The 14,317-nt window shown below is 38.3% G+C and overlaps 1 non-coding gene across 1 annotated transcript; it reads right to left on the bottom strand.

Moving 5' to 3' along the window:
• Window positions 1-9,092: 9,092 nt before the first annotated feature.
• Window positions 9,093-9,165, bottom strand: Trnaf-gaa (transfer RNA phenylalanine (anticodon GAA)). The gene has a single exon. It is a non-coding gene; the product is annotated as a tRNA-Phe (tRNA).
• Window positions 9,166-14,317: the final 5,152 nt, after the last annotated feature.

The raw sequence follows: 14,317 nt of genomic DNA, 5'->3' as shown, positions 1-14,317 counted from the left end.
CGATTTTTCAAACGCAAAAGGGCCCTCTCAGTTCGGGGCTTATTTTTACCAGGGGGCCGGACCCACTGCCCCTCCCCCCCCCCCCCCTTCTGGAAGCTACGCCCATGCCCCCACCTTAAACACATATTTTATTTTTTAACTTTAAAGGTTATAATTGTGTTTACTTAAATATCCAAATTCATTTGCTAAATTATCTTACATCAACATGCATAGTAAAATAAAATCGTTCAGTATTTGAGACCATAAAATTTGTAACATTTTGAAAGCGACTCTCTGGCATACTTGATGAACGCGTTCTTCTTGGTACGATTTTCCTGGGGAAAAGTCTTCCCAGAGTCGCCCCTGGACACGACTTACGTTACTCCCGTGCGCGCAGCAATTTCCACTCGCGCCTGCGTCACAGCAGAACGTGCGCGATCGAGCGGCCACGCCGGAACACACAACAGCGCGACGGGAGCGACGGGGCGGACACGACGCGAATTTCATCACTTCCTTACCCACGATCGTGTTCTCGACACGTGCGCGACGCCTGCGCGGTAAAATTCGCGGACGCGACAGTCTTTACCCATTAGAAATTCCTTTTTACAGGCATATTTCAAATCAATTCTACCTTTTTGTAGCCTTGGAGCTACTTACGAAAACGTTTTATATAGTTTTTCTTTTAATGGTACTTAGACCCCAAAACCATCGTCAAATCAAAAGTTTAAATATATATATATATATATATATATATATATATATATATATATAATGGACACGATAATTGCCGCAATTTTTCACAAATCTCTTCCAAACTGATATGTAAAATCTAGTTTTGGAAAATCTCAGTCGAGTTCGTTAATTGTCAATATCCAAACAAAAGTGTTCAATTGGGGAAGGTTTTTTTAAAAAATAAATAAATAAATAAAAAACCGCTGCAGCTCCCATAATATGGAAAATATCACATCCGTTTGAAAGTTTTATAACTCGTAGTAGTAGTAGTACCAAAATCTTTTGTCTGAATAAGTTTTTATACAACTAATCATTGTTGCAAGGGGTGGATTAAAAGGGGTTAAAATAAAAAATATATATTATTATTCCTTTATGTGGCATACCATCCGATCCGTTCACATTGCTTGTAAATCTTATAATTTTTATGTGAAACTATTGTCTGAAACAATTTTTGATTTTACAAACCATTACTACAAGGGGTAAAAAACCTGGGGTTGAAATAAGAAGATAAATTAAACTTCCCTACCATGTACTATATCGAATTAATGTTTATTTTTGTTTAACTTTTTAAATATTTTTGAAAACTTTTGTCTAGTGTTCATTTATACAAAAAATTATTTCTGCATGGGTTGGAGATAAGAAGGGTAGAAATGCAAAATGTCATTACTTTTTTAATAGACATACTGTAAAATCCATTACAATTTATTTTAAAAATACTAAACTATATCTAAAACCTTTGATTGAAACAATTTTTGATGAAACCAATTATTACCATAAAACAGGGGTTGAAATTTTAAAAATTAAAACTTTCTTAGTATCAAATTTGTCGGAATTTATTAATAACCATCTTAATATTACCTTAAACATTTATCCAAAAAAATTATACGACCACTTATTAATACAAAGGATGAAAAATAGTGTTTGTAGGTAAAAAATAATTGTATGACCACCTTAGTAGATATAATATAAGATTCGTTAAGAAATTCAATGCTGAATGCATTAAGTTTAAAAAACATACAAAATATTTTCGCGAAATATAATATTAGAAAATGTTAAATCGATAATATTTTGAATGTTGGCGAATATATACGCTAGGATGTTAGGTACATTAATTCTAAAAATGTTCCAGGATTTTTTTTAAAGATTCCAATATATTTACAGAAGAAACAGGTACTTCAAAATCAACCTACGCTTGTAGACTGTGCCGAAAGGGATATTTCTTTGTCTATTTCCGTCGAGTCGCGGATGCAACGTTCCTGAAAAGAGCGACAAAAATTTCGTTCTTGAAAGATGGTTGGATTGGTGCATTGGCAATGTATTACTATTATTAATCTAGATTTTCTATATTTTATTTTAAAAATTTAGCTTTAAAATATGTTCACGCACAGGGATTTATTTCCTTATAAACGGTAAATTTTGATTTAACGTTTTTTTTTATTTATTTGAAACATTTAGATCAAAATTCTACAAATTATTTGGCTGTCGTACGCGTGGAGCATATTTCTTGGCGAAAACATTTTGTACAAAAACCGGTTTTTATTTTAGTTTGTACTCTGGTTAAAACAACATGTTTCACAATAGGTAATACCGTATTTTACTGTTGACTCGCTTCCTTCACATTTCACCCGTTGCGCTAATACGATTCCAACATAGTTAAAAATGTTTGCATTCGAACATGACTGGGATAGATTTGTTCATTTTGTAGCGATAGAGAGAGTTTGGTGACAGTTGTTTGTTCTTTATTATTCTTGATGTAATTAATTGGGATGCTTTATTAACTCATAGTCTGTTTTACTGCCCAATCAGAAACGAACCACGTTTGCTCTGCACACCAGACATCCACAAGCCTCGGCACTCTGAGGTTGAGTAGGCGGAGGGCCTTCGTAACCGAGCCGATTAGCTGTTTCTTCGCCGCGTAAAGATTGACACGAACAATGTTTTTCGGGGACATTGGTGCGCAGCGAAACATCCCATGCGGTACAGCCAACGATGCCAAACACGTACACCGTTAAAAAATTTCACCTTCAGCTTACGAAGAAAGCTGGTTACAAATTACCCATCGATATTCGTAAGTATACTGCTATCTTCCTAAATGTACGGACACAGAGTTCACTTACCTTGAACATTATTTTAAAAGAATACTATTGGTGTATTAACAAAACATTCGAGAACTGGCCAATGCTACAATAAAAGCACTCTTTATTTGTCCATGTGTGTGTTTTTTACATTCATTTAGAACGAAACATATAAATCGGAAGTCTAAATACGGCGTAGTTTCTACGAAGATTATGTTGTTTGAAATTACGTAGAACTCTTTGTTTATTTGAGTAAAAATATTCGTTCAAATTTCCGTAAATTTAGTGTGATTTCGAACATTGTACGAGTCCGGATCGGAGATGGAATTCTCGCGTGTGTGGGTGTTACGAGATTGGCTCGGGTCCCAACACGCTAGGCACTGTACTCTGTGTAATTCTGTCATTGAGGTGTGCAATGTCGGCTGACAAGTCGAAGATGTTCATGAGCCCTGACCTTTTGGTTAAATTTAGAGTGTAACTTCGTTATCGTCGTCAACGCCTGGTTCTCCCCACCACCCAGCCCACCCAGCGAGGTTGTCGGTCCATGAGCCGGGGAATTAAGTACAAAGAGGGTTCGAAACAGCCAAATAATTGAAATTTCTACTAAAAAAAATTGGAAAAATCATCAACAGTTTATTAAATTTTGTGTTGTAGTAAATTTTTCTTTGCAATTTTGGCTATTCTTATGTGCCTTTTTCTTGGTTGGAGTAAAACAGTTCACAAACAGTGAAACATATAGTTATTCCAAGGAATATCATTATTCTGTTCTCTCATTAGTTCGTTTAATGCTCAGTGAAGATATAAATAAAAAATATATACAATAATAAATATAGCGTGGGAAAAGCGGTGAAGGGCAGAAATATTGACTAGGTGAGATAAAAAAAATGTATATCACAAATCGACAAATGCCAACCACTGACATAAGTTATGTGTTGAACAAATACTTGTGTCATACGCTATAGTTTGTGAAAAATTTCCTCACATTGAAATATTCTGCTTCGACAGCTTTGTAGATTGCCATGCAGGTTTCTGGAATTTTTTTTTTAATTCGGAGGTAATACGATGGTGGTAGACTTGAGATCTTCAAATGAGCGCCCTTCTGTAAGAAACCGAATAGCCGCTGCAAGAAGTGATTCACATATGTCATTTTGCACCACACTGCTCTGTTTTAACATACACGGATTTGCTTTTTCCAAGAAAATACTGCATATTCCAGACAATCACTCTGAAATAGATTTTGTAGTCGTCAGGGCTGTTTTTTCTGATGAACTTCATCGAATTTAAATGTCTGAATGTTGTTAAATGTTCCAAACACTTCTTAGACCACACTTCCCTAATAAGTATCTGTTTCCCTTTTTGTAAACATATCGCGTTCTTCTAGGACGACAACTGCAGCTGAAACTTGCTTCGATAAACTCATTTAGAAAAATGTAATCTACAAGAAAAATTCGTATCCTGTGTAGTAAAAAAAAATACCTGAGTCTGGCTTGCGAGTTCAGCTCGGCGAGCTAGACTCGTAAGTGTATGGGCCGCTTTAGACTCGCAAAACTCTGTTATCACACAGCTCACCGGCACGTGATACGAACTCGTGTGTTCGTTTGTTCTGCACTTTTTATCACATGTTTTTATGTCTATCCTCTTACCTTGTTCAAATTGGAAATTTTTAAGTGGCGTAACTTTTCCTGTTTATATAAAAAAATAGCGTAGTACTTTTATAGAGTACACGTCGTTTAGCCTAAAGTCATTTAGCCTAAAATGTTCTTTAGGCAAAATGACTTTAGGCAAAACGACTTTAGGCGAAATGACTTTAGGCAAAATGACTTTTAGGCAGAACGACTTTAGGCAAAACGACTTTAGGCAAACTAACTTTAGGCCAAACGACTTTAGGCAAAACGACTTTAGGCAAAATGACTTTTAGGCGAAATGACTTTAGGCAAAATGACTGTAGGGCAAGCTAAACAGATGCCTACAATTTTAGGCAAAACGACTTTAGGCACAACGACTTTAGGCTAAACGACTTTAGGCAAAACGACTTTAGGCAAAACGAATTTTAGGCAGTACGATTTTAGGCAAAACGACTTTAGGCACAACGACTTTAGGCTAAACGACTTTAGGCAAAACGACTTTTAGGTGAAATGACTTTAGGCAAAATGACTGTAGGGCAAGCTAAACAGATGCCTAGAATTTTAGGCAAAACGACTTTAGGCAGAAAGAATTTAGGCAAAATGACTGTAAGGTTTGATCACTGCCCGAGAATGTGGAGTGGTGCTATGCGACTTTAGGCAAGACGATTTTAGGCAAAACGACTGCTCGGCAAGTTAACTGTCTGTTAAAGAAAGCGAAGTGCTGAAACTTTAGGCAAAACAACTTTAGGCGAAATGACATTAGGCAAAACGACTTTAGGCAAAACGAATTTTAGGCAGTACGATTTTAGGCAAAACGACTTTAGGGGAACTTAAGCATGCGATTATAATTTTAGGCAAAACGACTTTAAACACAACGATTTTAGGCAAAACGACTTTAGGCAAAATGACTTTTAGGCAAACCGATTTTAGGCAAACCGATTTTAGGCAAAATGGTTTTAGGCAATACGACTTTAGGCAAACTAAATTTAGGCAAAACGACTTTAGGCAAAACGACTTTAGGCAAAACGACTTTAGGCAAAATGACTTTAGGCAAAATGACTTTAGGCAAAATGACTTTAAGCAAAACGAATTTTAGGCAAAACGAAGGTGGGGAAACACGATTAGGCAAAACGATTTTAGGCAAAACGACGCGCCCCCCTTTTATACATAACTCGTAGTCAAAGTCATTAATTAGAATAATTATGTATATTTAGTTAGAGTACCTATGGTTAATTACAGTACTGTAACTTTCCAAAGAAAAATTCAGTGCTGATGTCTACGTCATGACATAGTAATAAATTCACGCTAAATAAAATAATTAACTTTTATTTGGATTCAAAAAATGTTCTCTTTTTTTTCACCAATGGATGAAAAGGCCATGAAAGTTTTCCTGTTTACAGATCCTTTTGATCTCCCCCTTAAGGGGCACGCCTCGTCAGGGGTGTACGTGTGTTAGTGAATCGGGATGATAAGCGCCACTCTCGATGGTGCTTCTAGCGCGGTATCGCCTCTAAGCGCAAGGCTCTGAACTGGCGCACAGACTTCTCGTCGTGCACAGGAAAACTATGAAATTTGAGTTGCGACCGTAACAATATATGGCGCATAAATGAAGATAAGGGTGTAATGCAAGGCCCTTAAGTGCTTTCAAGGATCTGTACCGGTTGTTTTATTCTTTACTCTGAAAACACGCCTTTTAGCCATTTTAACGCTGCTAAAAATATAGTTTAAAAAACATAATCCGGTAATCAAACTACTTATCGGCCCACAGCGAACTCTGAGATGATTTTCGTAAGCAGACTCCACTGGTATATCTTGAGCAGTTTTCAAATCGCGTTGTTTTTCCTGAAGCTGTGCGCACCGTATGTGTGCTCGGATAGGTTTATTTAATTTTCTTGTCGTTTCTGTTAATGAAGGGATAACTCTGTTGATGTATTAAGATAAATCTCTTGCGTTTGTCGTTGCGTCAAAAAGTTTTCTCACCAGATATTTACTAAAAGTTATTTTCGAGCTGTAAAAAAAGATAACGAAAGTGATCGTTATAGTTATGGAAACTTGTGCTACTTTTCACCACTGCACAGAAAAATTTTCTGTGCTTTTACAGACGATTCCTTTCGAAACAAGTTGCCAAGAAATAAGTTCTCATACTACAAGTAAGATATTGTAACTTTGTACAGCAGATTGCTACGGTTTTATTTGCATGATGAAATACGTTTTTTAGAGATAATATTCAATATTTATTACGAAAATTGGAGCATAATTTAATAATTTAATTGATGTTTCATTCAAACATATTTTTAAAAGATGTAAAGGATAATCGAATATTAAACTATTTGACTTTATTTTGTTTTATTATGCTTAATATAGTGCGCGGTTAATACTGGAAAGCTATTCAGGGAACGTTTTACAAATAACTTTCACTATTGAAGGTGCATACAGTGACAACACAAACGCCCGGGTAAGTACTCGAACCCAATATTACTGCAAACACTATTTAGTAGTGATACAGTTGGTTTCGTGTAAATATACGAGGGTAAAAATATTTGTAATTTTACATCAATATTTCAGTTATATTTACATTTAAAAAATTTACAGTGTATGAGCGAATACAGTTTACTTCCGATAATCCGGCTTCCAACGATCCGGACCACCCGATGGTCAGGCACCAACAGGCAATATTCAGACTTAGCTAACTCAATCAGAACACCTATAATTTTAGCTATGGTCAAAAACGCTTTAACCGCATGCACATCAGTGGAATTCGGAAGCTTTCGGCGCGGTTCGGGATAGCTCGGAAGTGTACATAAGAGCCTTAAAAATGTATAGTAAAAATTAATTTTTGGTCTGTTTTGTGTTGAAATGATTATCCCTGTGTTCCTGATAAACAACATTCGCTGCCAAACACCGTATTACATATGTATTTGGTATACAACGTAGCGTTTGGCGATCGCGTGAGTTACCACCCGAACCGGTCTTTAAATTATTCATGCAATGGGGAACTTTGATTTTATACAATTCTTTGGACATACTACATTTAAGTGTTGCACTGTTTGTCATGGAAAAAATTCAAAAGTGCAAGATCCTTAATAATATTATAAATGCGAAAGTAACTCTGTCTGTCTGTCGCGCTTTCACGCCAAAACTATTGAACCGATTTAAATGACATTTGGTACACAGATAGTCTAGAGCCTGAGAAAGGACATAGGCTACTTTTTAATGCGAAAAAAAGGTTGTAAGGGGTTGAAAGGGGGGATGAAATGTTGTATGGATGTATCGTCAATTTGAGAGCTAGAAGCTTGAAACTTATAATTTAGGCTGATGATTCGATATAAATAAAAATTTCATTTAAAGTTTGTAAATTTTTTGCCCTCAATGGCGTATAATAACAATAGGAATAGGGTATGAAAATTTGTATGGAAATATGTAAGGTTTATGTGAATGTTTTATAAGTTTGCGACAAGAGACAAAATATTAGAGCTATTCTGATGTAACATTTACGGAGTCATTACAAAATGTGAAACTGAAGTTAAAGCGAGTAAGAAACTTGCCAAGCACCGCGCCGTACACATTGAGCGCTGTGCTGCCGCGCGGTGGTGGGGGGGGGGGGGGCGGAGCGCGGCGTGGTACGGCGCGATGTAGGTGGGGAAATATGCCTAAGTGTGCTTACCCGAACGGGCAGACACGTGAGGGCAGACGACTGTGCCACACGCAAGCGAATACTGATTTTTTTCCGCTACAAAATATTTATTATTCACTGCAAATTGATTACAATTTGATTTGCTTACACGATTTTTTGTTTATTTAATCAATGTTCTTCGTGAAATACAAATAACTTTAAGTTTTTATGTAATAACGTAGTTTATAAAAATTTACTTAAATAAACTCATGTTAATACATTATACCTTATGTACTTAAATCTTTATATATATATATTTCTTGTGTGCGTGTGTATGTCATTGAACTCCTCCTAGACGGCTGGACCGATTTTGATGAAATTTTTTGTGTGAGTTCACGGGGATTCGAGGATGGTTTGTATTCACAATTTGATATTTTATCTCGATTCTTAGTTAAGAAAAAACTAAAAAAACACGCTTTAAAAGCAAAAAAACTAAGCATTGTTGATAATAAGCCTCCATGGCAACGGGCTTTTGCATTGTTGTTGCCTTCTGCGTAAACATGGGAAAGGTTTTTGGTAACGGCAGTGGCGTGCCCAAGAGGAGGGGTATGTATAATGAGAAGATACAAAATGTCCAGCGTAGAAATACTTACCGCCATATGTACATTTGGGCAGGACAATGTCTGTCGGGTCCGCTAGAAAGATATATAGAGATATATATGTAGAAAGATATATAGAGATATATATGTAGAAATATATATAGAGATAGAGATATAAATAGAAAGATAGAGAGAGTTATAGAGATATACATAGAGAGATAGAGAATTAGAGAGATAAAGAGAGATGCTTAGTATACGTTTAAAAACTTACAAAAAAAAATTGATTGAGGTATTGCAACGCATGCCGGGCATTATCTAGTAATTTAACAAGCTCTTTGCAGTGAAACACTGGAAATAGCTCATGAAAGTATTTATACGTATGTACACTCGGCGATAATGCGCACCCCACACCAATACACTCGCAAATCAGACACTGCATTTGAGCCACATTGGTAGTGATAAAATAGTTTGCCGAAACCCGGGATCGAACCAGGGACCTTTAGATCTTCAGTCTAACGCTCTCCCAGCTGAGCTATTTCGGCTGCTTGAAGTTAGTGGCTAGTTAACTTAGTGAAATAAATGTCGTTTCCTAAATATTTTCAGCAGAAATAGTTATTTCGAAATCTACCTACGCCTGTAGGTTGCGCTGAAAGAGAATTTTTTTAGAAAGGGATGTTTTCGGAACAATGTTTAGACAGGTAACTTTCGGCTAAGAATCCTGAAAGCTCTATCACTCAAATTTCAAAGTTTCCATGTGCAAAAACATTTCACCTGGAAACTGGGAACACCGGTGAGCGTCATTCATATAGTTCTGCATCACTATTATAAGTTCAACCAATAATACTATAAACTAATACCGGACAGCTGTAAACATACAGGCGATAGTGTAAAAATTAACTTAATGGCAAGAGCTGTAAATACAATTTTTTTTAATATTTATATTTTTTTCAATATAATTTTTTTTTTAATTTTATGAAATTTTATCTGATGTAAAATATACAATTACCGCCGTTTTAAGAACTTTTATTCATTGGAGAATTATTTTCTCCCCTAAATCTGAATAATTATTTTTAAAATTTAGCTTTCTAAATAAAACAAAGGTTATTTTCATTGTTATAATGTTGGTGCCATAGATATTGCTACGAGTGGTGGTAAACGGGTTCGTAAAGATAGCCAAATTAATTTAATACAATTTTATTTGTTACTAATATTTACATTACTAATTAAACCACAATTTATGTCTGTTCACAAAACACTAAGCATCTGTCAAGTTCCACAGTTCGCACTCCTCACTTGAGCTAGGCTCAACAGTGATTCGCCCCTTACCTCGCACCTGTCCACACAAACAGTCTCGCGCCACTCGGTCACACTCGCACGGTCCCGTCACCCAGCGCCTGCGCTGCTCGCCGAACACGCACTTCACTCAGCTCGCCTTCTGGAACTCCCGCGGAGGCCGGCGTCGCCGCTTTTATATCCGTCGGTCGTCTTTCTCGAATGGACTGGAGTGGTTGTGACGTGCCGACCGGGCACCCGAATCATCCAGAACAGTGGCGCGAATAGCACGTCAGTCCATGCGGCGGCCTCTGAAATCTCACGGAATTTCCAGACCATTCATTAAGGGATAGATGACAGCGCCGAGGAAGGAGGGAGCGGGGGTAGGGGGTGGCGAGGACGGGCCGCCCTAATCCACAAAGGTATGCGCGCGTGACGTCAGTGGCGCCGTGCGGGGCCACCGGGCCAGACTGCCGCTGGAAGGCCCACCCAGGTACCACTGTGTGAACTGCGCGTCCAGTGTGTTTACTGTGTGTACTGTGCGTCAGGTGTGTTTACTGTGCATCCAGTGTGTGTACTGTGTGTTCAGTGTGTTCAGTGAGTGTAGTGTGTGTAAAGTGTGTACAATGTGTGTATTGTGTGTACTGTGTGGGTACTGTGTGTCCAGTGTGTATACTGTGTGTTCAGTGTGTGTACTGTGCGTCTAGTGTGTGTACTGTGTGTTCTATCTTTGGTTGAATGAGTGTTTTCGTTAAATTTTCGTACAAAAATCTGTAGTGCCTCTAAATATTTACTAATTCAAAACCTTTTGGTCTTGATAAAATAGTTTTAAAGGTTTCTTGATCTTTGGACTTGCCTCCTGGTGCGCACGTAACAGTACTAAACAGATACATAGTTCATATTGGGCATACTGTCTGCCATCCATCGGAATTACGTGATGTCAACGCCAGTTACCGGCGCCTTGCCTGGTCGGGGGTGTGCTTGTGTTCGTGAGGCGTGAGATTAAGTGCGGCGCTCACTGGTGCTTCTACGGTGGTGTCGCCTTTAAGTGCAATCTTCTCGTCGTGCACAGTGTTGGTCCTATAAGGCAATTACTCCCCACTTCCCACCACCCGGCCAAATCCTTTTTCAATTACCCACTGGAACTAAAAAAACTGTAGAGAAATAAATAATCCACTTCATATCGTTGATAATGAATTTTGAGATGTAAGGAAAAAATAGCATTTTAATAAGACTGTTATTTTTTCAAAATGTCGGACTTCTCGTTAAAATGGGAGGTATTCCGTACCAACCAATACACTTCTGTGTATCGTTTAGATTTGTTTCAAGTATCAAACTTAAAAACTTGTTCAAATATAAATTAAAAACATGATATAGAAAAGCTAAACAAATAACCTTTCAAAATAAAGGCAATGCCTTCTCAGACATTTTTGAGGTTATGATTTCACCGGTCCGTCCGCGCTTGGTAAGGTTTCGACGGACGGACGTGTGGAATTTTCCGCCCCTCCCAAGATTTGAAGCTGTGTCCGCTCATAGTTGTTCACAGGGCAACTGTGAGATTTGAGCGGTAACCATAACATTACATGGCGGGGAAATGAAGATAAAGGTGTAATGAAAGTCCCTTGGTGTACTTTCAAAATAAAATTACTGGGTGATTCATGCCAAAATAAAAAAAAACTCTGAAACACCCGTTGTAACCATTCACACTTTTCTAAAAAAAAAAAAAAAAATATGTTTTAAAACGAAGTACGAAAATCGAACTACTTATATATCATCGGCGTATTATTTAAAGCTTTTCGTAACCAGACATCACTCTGATATCCTAAGAAGTTATTACATCGTGTGGGTTCTTCTGAAACTGTACACAGCGTATGTGTGCAAGGTAGTCCTCTCACGCTTGCAATTAGATTGCAGTACAGAGTAAATAGCGACCACTGTTGTCATACTGATACTACCCGGCGTTAAAAGTATTATTTGGTATACCATTATTAATTTTAATAAGTTTTGATTTATTTTGTTATTTGTTGAGTTTACTAACACCATAAAATAAAGTCTGTTGTCAGTATTATTACAGTGTGGTCGTTCTGACATAAAAAAAATGCAATAATTTTTATTTTACAGGAGAAACTTTTTGAAGAAGTTATACTATTAATAACGAGGCATTTCATAAAAGTATGTGAGTTATGCTCAAAAAAGTCAAAAGTTTTAATATGAAAATGATATAAAATGTTTAATTAACAAAACCTTTTGGGACCAAGATAGCGTCTTTTAATTACGTCTCCTTAGAAATAAAAAAAAATAGTTTGATGCTCATGAAATACAACAGTAATTGTATTTTCAAACTTCTCATTACAAAATTTACTTTACAAATTACAAATCTTATACTATTTTTTTAATTCATTACATTACAAAGTTTTGTCTAAAAGAGTATTTTTTTCCTCATTAGTGTATACTTGTCAACAGAGCACACCAAAACAAGGACAACGCTTATGGCAGAAAACATGCGTTCGAAAGAGAGGTCTGCCCGAACACACAAAAAGTGCGCATGGCTTCAGGAAAAAACGACGCGATTTCAAAACTACTCAAGACATTCGAGTGGGGTCTGCTTACAAAAACCATTTAAGAATTCGCCGAGGGCTAAACAAGTACTTTTGATTTCGGATTAAGTTTTTTAATATGTGTATTTATAAGAGTGATGATGGCTAAAAAAAAAAAAAGGCATGTTTCGGAATAATTTTCAGGTGTATAACAACCGGTACAGTGTCCTGAAAGCACTTAAGGGACTTGCATTTCGCCTTAATGTTCATTTCTCCACCATATGACGTTACGGTCACAGTTGTCCTGTGACGACGAGAAGACCGCGCGATAACTTGTGAGGTTTCCAATTAATTTTATTAGCTATCAACTTGTAATTTTTGTCCTGCTGTCAGGGTAGGTAAACTCGCGCTCAAAAAGCAACACGTGAGCGGGTCTTACAGTGCTCGCCAGTGATGTGTGAACGTCTAACCTGGGTAACGTAGAAAATTCACGTGTTCTCACGTTGTTCGTAGCACCAGTGAGCGTCGCGCTTACCATCCCGCCTCACCGACACAGGGCCGCAACTAGAGTCTCTGGCAACCGGGGCATGAATGGATTCATGCGTCCCCCCCCCCTTTTTTTTTTTGCACATACCACACCAATAAAGCGGTTGTCCGGGGGCCCTCCCACGGAAAAATGGTGCTATTTAAGCATTTTCCATACCTACATGTAACAGTTTCTGTGCTACTGTAACTTCCATGCAAAAAATTTTTACCAGTTACCAGTTGTAGTAGGAATTACAATGCAAGCGATTTCGGCGCCCCCACAGCTTTGCGCCCGGGGCGTATGCCCCGCTTGCACCCCCCTAGTTGCGGCCCTGCACCGACACACCTACTCCCCGACACAAGACATGCCCCTCAAAGGCACACTGCAGACTGGGGATCAGACACGCTGCAGAAAGGAAGCCATAACCGCGGCCGTGTCTGCGACAAGAGCCCGCGAGACAACACGGACGACGTAACCTCGTTTTCCTTCCTCGTGAGGTTGGCACCGCAGCGCCGCTGACGCAGGTCGCCGAGACACGGGGCGCTGCTGTAACGAAGTTTAGCCGCCCGGTGAGTCATCGCCCGCACGCCGCCGCGTGTGGATCGCTAGTTCCGAAACAACAACAACAAAAAAATCGCTCCGAGGCGTCAAGTCTGTCACGAAGCAGCGAGACGTCTAATTGGGTGGAGTGATTTACTTAGCTCCTCCGGTTCCTGGAGCCGAGCTCAGGGGCTTGATTCAATAAACGAAAAGAGGGAATCCGGAAGGTGAGGCCGTCAAATCAAGCGGGAAATTTCTCGTGATTCAGCGAAACAATGCTCTTTATCCCCGTACAGAAGAAGCTTAAAAAAACAGTTACAGTATAATAGTTAATGAATTTTTTTTTATGTAGCTTGACATTCAAATAATACAAAAGATTTCTAAAAACGAATGTTAGTGAGAAAAATTGGTAGGCAAGCGGAAGAAATTGAAGCTGCCATATACATGTAGGATATATAATGTAAGGTCCTATAAGATATATAGAATATATTATGTATAATATACATAATCAATTCTATATTTTTATATTATAATGAAAATCGACGTGTAGCTACCAGCCTAAGGCCGAGCCAACATGAGTGAAATGGGCTGTCACTCACTGCGCTACCAGGAGGACACAGACCTGTAGTTCCGACCAGCATGAAGAATGCGTGAAGTGAGATGAGATGGGACATGCAGCAGCGACGGAAAGAATGGTGGGAGAAAAAGGGGGGGAGTAGGCCTACCCCAAGAAAACCCACAGGCCATGGCACGTTTCCCACTTGCAAAAATCCGGGTCCGACCCCGCCGGAAATCGAAACCCGGTCTCCTTGGTGGGAG

Source organism: Bacillus rossius, chromosome 5, assembly GCF_032445375.1.
Source record: "Bacillus rossius redtenbacheri isolate Brsri chromosome 5, Brsri_v3, whole genome shotgun sequence".
Lineage (NCBI taxonomy): Eukaryota > Metazoa > Arthropoda > Insecta > Phasmatodea > Bacillidae > Bacillus > Bacillus rossius.
The sequence above is the reverse complement of the archived record's forward strand: the minus strand, read 5'-3'. Positions and strand labels throughout refer to the sequence as shown.